At 37.2% G+C, this 7,347-nt stretch overlaps 1 long non-coding RNA gene across 1 annotated transcript; it reads right to left on the bottom strand.

The window, feature by feature from the left end:
- Window positions 1–4,473: 4,473 nt before the first annotated feature.
- On the bottom strand, window positions 4,474–5,504 carry LOC147479261 (uncharacterized). Its single transcript, XR_015206231.1, has 2 exons — window positions 5,124–5,504; window positions 4,474–4,979 (listed from the first exon to the last, which is right to left on the bottom strand). It is a non-coding gene; the product is annotated as an uncharacterized LOC147479261 (long non-coding RNA).
- Between the last annotated feature and the right edge of the window lie 1,843 nt (window positions 5,505–7,347).

Below are 7,347 nucleotides of genomic sequence, written 5' to 3'. Positions count from 1 at the left end.
TCAGTGTCCTGCAAAACTGAATGTGTTGCCTTCCTTGTTTGAAATAAACCTAGTTCCTGTTCTTCCACAATGGTATAATTTGTGGCAACCACGGCTGAACTACAAAGTTAAATGCATTTTGTGATAGCAATGCTATCATGTTAGCAAAAAGTAATTTATAATTGTATTTTCAGGATTTGACTTGCTACTGTGTCTCAAAGACCACAATAGCAAAACCAAAGACAAAGAAGAAGAACAACATCACAAAGACAAAGAAGACCAAAGACAAAGAAGAAAGAAGAACAGAAGCCGAATAACACCCGGTGAGTAGTAGCAAAGAGAAAGAGCAAACACCACCACCACTCCACCACAACTTCACCACACACACCACCTACACCAGCCCACTACATGCACACAGAGACTCAACAAGCACACACAATAAAATATCCAAAAGTAACAACAATGCCACTTAACAATAATATATTGGTCCACCACTTAACAACAATGCCACAAAAGCATATAGTTCAAACATAGAAATAAACCAAAAAAATAGTGTGGCATCAACGCTCTGCTTGTTCTAGCCTCCTAAACAACCATGAAGCCTTGATATCCTCTTTAAGGCCCAAGAAGACCTAATAAGCCTATCATTCTCAACCAGCAAGTCAAGCGACCTTAAGAAAACTCAGGATTCATATCAGGAAGAGATTGCAAAGCATCATTCAACAAATCTATTTGGTCTACTTCTTCTTCTCGTGGTTCTGGTTTGAGGGCCTTGGCAATTTTCGCCACCGCTTTAGTTAACACCTTAAACGAAGGGGGTTCGGGTATATCCTCAAAGAATCGAGACTTCCTAGTCTTCTTAGCAGTAGGTGTAGTGCTTCTAGGACCACTCTCAGTTTGAGAAGTATCCCCACTAGCATTTGAGGGAGTACCAAAAGTTGAGGACTCACTAGCATCAGAATCGTCACCCCCATCTCCTTGGGTTTGCGTAGAATCATCTAAACAAAAAGTTGAAACAAAAAGTTAATTTCAAAACTAGTTAGACACACAAAATTCAACTCTATTTACATCTAATCAACTTACCTCCATCCACCATGTCATCATTGAACCCACTATTGCCCCTTCTCCAATTGCATAATCAGTCCCAAAAATGAGACAACATTCGTCATAATAAGGAAACAATTTCTGCCTGAGAGTTTTTGCCAACGGATGAGCCTAAATCCCACAATATACCAATTAATATGACATCCAAAACCAAATCCTAATAAAACAAATGAGATTATTTTATTACCTTTACATAACTCTCCCATGCATTCTCATTTGTATTAATTCTCTTGGTCTCTTTGTTGAAAGACAAACCAAACCCACTAGCGTCAACTGCATGTTTCGCAACTTGCCAAGCAAGTCTCATTGTTTTCAACCTCGACCTGAAATTGTCTGAAACCAAATTCATTCCAAGTCGCGTATTGATCTCATCAGCAGTACGCTTCAAGCTCTCTTTCCTCCACCCATTATCTGCCCTCTTGCCCCCAGTAGCTAACTCCTCTAACAACACCTCTACCAAGATGGCTTCCATGTTGGGATACCATCTAATTTGGGGCGATTTTGTTTTCACAACTTCTTTATGTTTTCCAGCCATACCTAGTTTGAAGCAATTACCAACAAAGAACATAGCATAGTAACATATCAAGGTAACAAATAAGAAAGATTGCATATGAATAAAACATTATAAGTAGTTGAAACATAATATTGTCTATTACAAAAACACTCTAATAAAATCATAAGTCTACTACAAAAACATCACTCATATAATCATAATATCTATTACATCACTCATTATCTTCCCACATTGCAATTGACAACTCATCCCTAAAATTAGTCTACCCAATGCTTGGTTGCATATCAATATTCATATTTGGAGCATTCAGAGAGTTGTCAGCCTCTTCCTCATCATCAGTGAGCTCCTCGTCACTCAATGTATTATCAGGATCTTCTTCTCGCAAGAAGCTGTGCAATGCACAACAGGCAAGGATAACCTTTGTGTGTGTTTTGACATCGTGGAAAACTGCATGCCTTAGATAGGCAAATCGCTTCTTCAAGAGACCGATTGTCCTTTCAACAACAGTACGCAAAGATGAATGACAAAAGTTATATTGTTCTTTATGATTTTGAGGTTGAATTTCACCTATCTCTCTAAGATGGTACCGTACACCACAATAAGGCATGAGAAACCCTGACACTAAAGCAAATCCAGCATCCGCAAGATAGTACTTGCCATTTGGAACAGTAAGTTTATGCCCTGGATGAGCCACCACACTCCTCAACAACCGTCCATCGTGTGCCGATCCCTCCCACCCTGCTAGCACATATGTGAACCTCATGTCAAATGTGCAAGCTACTAACACATTTTGGGTCACGACACCTTTCTTGTTACGATACCTAGCTTGTTGTGCTAGTGGTAAATTGATTGGAAAGTGTGTACCATCAACCGCACCCACAACATCCTAACATAAAAAATTTCATAAATATTTATTAAACTATTAAATATTGAAATCAGAATGATCCTATCCATTTTCTAAAAAGTTGAATGACCTTGAAATAATAATGCCAATGATGTGTGTTGGTACACTCGCGAGGAGAGTTATCAGCGGTAGCATCTGTTACTAACTCTCTGAATAAACAAAGGATTGCATTCAACACAAGATGAAAATAACGGTGAATTGTTTCTCCTGAACGGAAGAATTGAAATGTTTCATTCCGATTACGCATGTCATGCCCAACAGTGTTGAGAAATAGGGAAACTTGCTCTTCCAATGTAACATGTATGTTTTCACGTAGACCATGACCATGCAAACGAGTGCACAAGTGACGAAACATTGATCGTCTCATCCTTAATTGCTCGTGGCAGAATCACATCCGCATTGCTTGTATACATCCTACCCAATCTGAGTTCTCCGCACTTGATCCCAATTCCTACGAGGACCTCTAATAAGAGCGGGGGGAGCCCTACGCCTAGGCCTATACCTCCCCATATACATTCTCCTATACCACCATGTCATCATCATATATGCACTTATAACTATAAGTAGAAATGCCACTAACTAACCTACGCTGACGTTTGGTAATCATTCTACAATATCTCAAAAAGAAAAAAAAAAATTAATGAAGTATACAAATTCATGTACTCAATTAACGAAACAAACAAATTGATACAAACATACATGCATGAACAACAATCCATACATCTAATGTATTCAACCAACAAAGCAATAACAATGAACCATTCTAAAAATAATTACAACAAAGATTTGGGTATTCATTGTGCATTTGTGCCATGTCAGATAGGGATACTTCAAGTCTTGTTACCCTTACTTTGTTTCTAGACTCTATTCTTTCTGATCAACCAGTCAAAGATCAACTGGTTTGGACAGTGGGAAATAAAGAGAGATTATCTTCTTGGTGATTCTACTATGTCTTCTATTCTCGCCTCCTGAAGTCATGGATAATTTTCATCCTAATTCTATTCCAGATTTTTCTTGTAGTTATATTTGGAGTTGGGGAGTCTATTTGTGCTGCACAATACAAGTTAAGATTTTAACATTGTTACATATCACTGTTGTGAGGAAACCTATTGTCAATTTGTATTCAGCGTGTACTTCAGATGAGGAGTCGGTTAGCTGTAATATCATCCATCTTCCTTTCTCGTGGCATATTTGGTCTTATTTCTTTTCGTCAGTCTCGAGTGGTTTGGGTTCGTCATGTGAAGGGTCTACTAACTTCTTTGTTCTTGAGAGCTCTCCACAGATGGGAGTAGACTGTGGAGCATATTCCTTTCCCATTATATGGGTAATGACCGATTGTCCTTTAGCGTAGGAATTGGTATATTGAGGATAACCTTCATCTTTGAAGGAGATGATTATACAATTAAAGGCCTCATTTTCGTTTGGTCAAAAGTGTGGAAGGAGCTAAAATATCATTGGAAACTATTTTCAAATATCATTGGAAACTATCCAGATTGTACTCAGGACGCACCCCAAAGATAGTGTTTTTTAGATTCATCGTACGACCTTACTCTGCCTCAAAACTGCAAAGGATGCCCATAAAATACCTTAGCTACTCCATATTATGCCTGTAAAAGCACTGTATAATCAGTGAACTGAAGATGTGAAATCATAGCCTGATTCGAATCTACTCTGGACCCTCTACCACCCCTAAGTCCTAACCGATTATCACTCTTTATCATCTTGCTGAAAGCCTCCACGGCCATGAGTAACACTTTCAATGCAGATGCCTGATAGACCCAATTTTTGAACATGTTAGGGTTAAATTTTCAATTTCCTCTTTTCTACATATATGTTGCAGCTAAGTTGTTAATTTAGAATAAAAAAATTAGCTTTTTAAAAAAGATAAAACGGTAAGCTGTATTCCTTCCAAAGTGAAACCAACCGAATGAAATAAAAATGAACATATAAAACAACTGTAAAATCAATGTGCTGAGGCCAACGGAACTGTAAACTTCATTCCTTTCAAAATGAATGAATAAAATAAATAACACATATGGAAGTGTATTAGGATTTGGATTAGTAATAGTGTATAAGTTTAACTCAGTAGAAAACCCTTCTTCGCTCAGCTCAGCTCAATTTAAATGCCCAACGTTTCCGCCCACCAATGAAACATTCTCTGCAAGTCTGTACACATTTCAATTCCTCCTTTTCTGTCGTACTCTGTATATATATATAGCATGTCTCTCTTTCTCAGTCCAATGTCAATGTTTTTGTGCACATTTGTATATTGAACAAGGAGCACCTCTCATTACTTCAGTTTTCTTGTGGAGCTTGAATTTTTCATCTTCATTTTCCTGTCTTCAAGAAGCGCCCATGTAAACAAAAATAGAGTAGTGGTTTTCTGTGGTCTGTGCGTCTTGTTCTAATCGCTGTTAACTCCACAAATTTCGTAAATCAAATCACCACCTTCACTGTGGAAACCACTGGAATCGTGACCTACATGATCATTAATTGAAGGAAATTTCTAAATATATCAGTATTTTAGTAGAAACCGGTCAAAGGAAAAGAGGCGTAGTTTTACTACGCCCATAAAAAAAAAGGTGCAATGAGACTCGGTCCGAGTAACGCAATAGTGAATACCTAAACATAGCAGAGAGGAATTGAGTGTTAACTCGGTCTGACAGTGATCAAGCGTTCTCTGCAACAAGAACTTCACCAAGTTCCAACCGAAATCAGGTCTCATCAGCATCTGGTTTTCCATTAAACTCAGCAAGTTTTTGTTCAAGAACATGGACCCATTGTCGGGGTTTTCATACAGGACTGGTGGTAGTTCTTTTTATGACCAGGGTAATTTTCAAACCGGAAAGTTGCCAAGGCTTAAGCCAAATTTTCTCCTTCGCCCATTAAAAAAAAATCCAGGGCCTTGACTAGCCTTCCATTTTCATCAGAGATTAAACCTCACACACCAGTCCTACTCATGCTGAGATCCGTATCCATTCCAGATTTAAGACGATATGGCATGAGATGCTTGCACAAAAAAGCAATATTTAAGAATTTCAAGTCATTGTCATCCAATTCCCATTTCAAACAAGTACGACAAAGTCATATCAGATCCTAGGAATGAAAATCTCAAACATCTGATCATAGCTAGTAATACTCCGTTTTATACATGTTTTATATGTTTTTCCGTATAATACGAATAATAAGGCAAACATTTCAAACCTAAGGGTTAATACTCAAATTCTATGATCCAGACTTATAATTGCCAAATAATAAAGTCTATTTTTAAATGAAAATAACACACTACAATTTGGGCAAAATATTACCTTCTAAACTTATAATGCAACAAAATATGATTGAATTTTTCGTATTATACACGTATAAAACACGAATTATATGTCTAGCATTTTTTTCGTTTTTTGAGACAAAATTTTTAAACTAATTAGAATCCAAATTTTCGGATTTTTGACGAATAATTTCCGTACCGAATTTTTGCCTTCCACGAATTTACTAGCTATGCATTTGATATGACCGATAACAAACAAGTAGCTCAAAGTCACAAGCATGCAAAACTTAGTCTGATAGAAGGAAGAGAGCAAAGCAAGAAAACCTTGCACTATGCTCCAAGAACGCTTCAATCACTACATGCAAGATGACACCGTTCCCCACGTTCCAATTTACCTAAGAGAGATTGAAACCTTGATCCCTCTAGGTCTCTAGTCTCAAATCAGAACTAAAATTGGTAGGGGTTTTAATAAGAAATTAATAAAATCTACTACATGATATAAAGTAAATTAACAACAAAGCAAGAGAAGAAGGCCATAAAAGAGTTATTAATCTCATTTAAAACAAGCTTACCCAAAAAAACAAAAACAAACAAAAACAAACCGTAAAAGAGGAAACGATTGAAAAGGTTAAGGGAATGTCATTTGACTTCTCAAATTTGAGATTATAGTATGGACCACTTTGAAGTGGGTGAGGTTGCGATTGAGGACCCATTGCAGGATCAGGTCAGGGTACTTTGGGTTCACGGTGAGGTAATGTCGTAACGGTTAATAAATAAGGGAAATATAGCTGTTATTTTGTTTTAGTTTTGTAAAATTTGTTTTTCCGAATTTGAAGCACAGGAGAAATATATGTTATCAGTACGTATCGGATAAGGATACTCCCCGGTACCCCTCAAATATGTGCCAGTACTACATTTGTCGTATCTGATTTACTAAATATAGATCTTACAATTTCAGATACGTTGGGGATAGACTGGGGACATGTTGGGGATACGCACATGACATGCATATGGAAGTTGTTTTTCTGTTATTTATGTTATAAAATTATTAAAACAAAAAGGAGTACATCTACAGGTGGTGGTACCCTTCAAATGAAGAATGTGCCAGTACTACATTTGTCGTATCCGATTCGCCGCAAAACTAAATATAGATCTTACAATTTTAGCGACATTTGCCCCAAGGGGACATTTTGCCGATACAAATTGAAAAAGTAAAAAAAAAAAAATAATTTGGACATTAGTTGGCGCGGGATAGACTGGGCGTGGTTTGGGGGTCAAATAAAAAACATGGGGAGACATTTTGTCACTGTTCCGCAGATCCAAACCTTTTGCGAACAAAAATGCGAAGCAATCGCGGGTTATTTGAAATGTAGAGATATAGAAAAATTATTGAAAACAGGTTAAAACAGAGTCCTTAAGGGTTTATTTATCACTAGATTAAAACAAACATCACCAGCACATCTCCTTCTCATTCATCTCCTGGACATGTATGTTGCTACTTGTTTTGCTTAATCTGTTAGGATTGGACATGCTTTGGATTAGATAATTAAAATGTTGCTACTATGATCGATTTTGGTG

This window comes from Coptis chinensis, chromosome 8 (genome assembly GCF_015680905.1).
Source record: "Coptis chinensis isolate HL-2020 chromosome 8, ASM1568090v1, whole genome shotgun sequence".
NCBI classification, from domain to species: Eukaryota; Viridiplantae; Streptophyta; class Magnoliopsida; order Ranunculales; family Ranunculaceae; genus Coptis; species Coptis chinensis.
The sequence above is the reverse complement of the archived record's forward strand: the minus strand, read 5'-3'. Positions and strand labels throughout refer to the sequence as shown.